Below are 1,657 nucleotides of genomic sequence, written 5' to 3'. Positions count from 1 at the left end.
CTGCTAGCCTGCTAGCCTAAAGTTCACATGAAGACTACACCTTTGAGTTGAGGGATAGTGGTGGGGCACCAATGTTAGCAATACCTGAGTGCGCTTAGAAGAAAGTTACCTGCTCTCTGTGAATCTAATGTGACTAAAAATGTACCTGTTTGGGGATTACATTCAACAATTTCCTAACATGTACAGTTCAGAGACTTGTTCAGAGAATGATACTTTTTATAAATGTTGTTATAAGTTTACAGTCCTAAACAGCCTGTCACTTATGGAATCTGAGCTGTCTGGGTTAGACTTTAACAACTTGATCAGTGATTGTTCTCCTGTCATGGTGATCTGTCCTCTAAGGCTGAAATGGTTCTGATTCTGGACTGAACTAAAAGCCTTTGAGGTCTTCCAGTGGCTTCGGGAAGTTGTGGTTCCTCTTCCCTTTTCTGCATCTGTGGCCACAGCAGCTGAGGGTTGAAGGTTTCCCGGAGAGTTTGAAATCTGCCCTGACAAGCTGGAAATTTATTCCCCTTCGGCGTTTTTGCAGTAAGGCTGAAGCAGCTGAAGGAGCATGTGAGACAGTATACATTCTCTCTGTATGGTGGCTAGATCATTCGGATCTCGTATTGTCTGAACATTTTTGTCATTTTCTTGTTCTGGCTCGACTGCATGAACTGTCCTATCTTGCGGACTGAGATAGGTCTAAATAAGGCTTAAGGAGACAGCTTGACCTATCACAGTCCCCCGCTCAGGGAGTGCCCCTTTCCCTCTGAAAGAGCAGGAAATTTCAGGCCAGGGCTTGGAGCTCTGAATGGATTCATCAGTTTTATCCCCTGAGCAGTTTGACATGCACACTTCCCTCTTCTCGTAAGAGTCAGCTGGGCACTTGTTAAAACAGTGCTCTCTGGTGGCCAACTGCCTGCAGTACAAAGATATTCAATGAGAGTGGTTAAGAAAGGACACACATTTAAAGCTTATTTCCTTTTTGTTCCTCAGGCTGTGTAAAGAGTGACTGTTAACCATCAAAATGTTAGACCTAAAAAATTTATCAATTTGATGAAGTCATGGCTCAGACATCATAACAGGCCTCTGGATACTTACATGGAAATCTATCTACACATGAGCTTAAGCAGCCAGAAAGAAATAGAAATGACTGTGAACTCTACTTCTGTTTGTAGCTCGTCTTCTGTCTCGATATTTGCATGTTTCTGTCACTGAATGACAGACAATTAATCACAAAAACTGTCATCTCAAGGCACTTTATATTCTAAGCTGGAGACCTTACAATAATACAGAGAAAGCCCCAACAATCAGATGACCTCCTATGAACAAGCACTCGGTGACAGTGGGAAGTAAAAACCTTTAACCTTTTAACAGGAAGAAACCTCGGGCAGAAGCAGGCTCAGGGAGGGGCAACCATCTGAACAACCGGTTGGGCTTTAAGACAAGCAGAGACAGGACAAAAACACACTTTGGGAGAAAGAGCCAGCGATGATTAATTATTATTTATGATTAATAATTAAATGCAGCAATGGTGTGGAAAGAGCTGAGTGTCTGTGAAAACCAGGGGTGTCTGTGCTGCTCTTTTATTTTTGTAAGTCATTGATGTTTACATCAGAAAAATCAAACATGACAAAAACAAGAGACCCACAAGAAAATGTAGAATAAAAAAAAA

This window comes from Pundamilia nyererei, unplaced genomic scaffold (assembly GCF_000239375.1).
Source record: "Pundamilia nyererei isolate P.nyererei 1_Seehausen unplaced genomic scaffold, PunNye1.0 scaffold00119, whole genome shotgun sequence".
Lineage (NCBI taxonomy): Eukaryota > Metazoa > Chordata > Actinopteri > Cichliformes > Cichlidae > Pundamilia > Pundamilia nyererei.
This window is presented reverse-complemented; position numbering follows the sequence as displayed.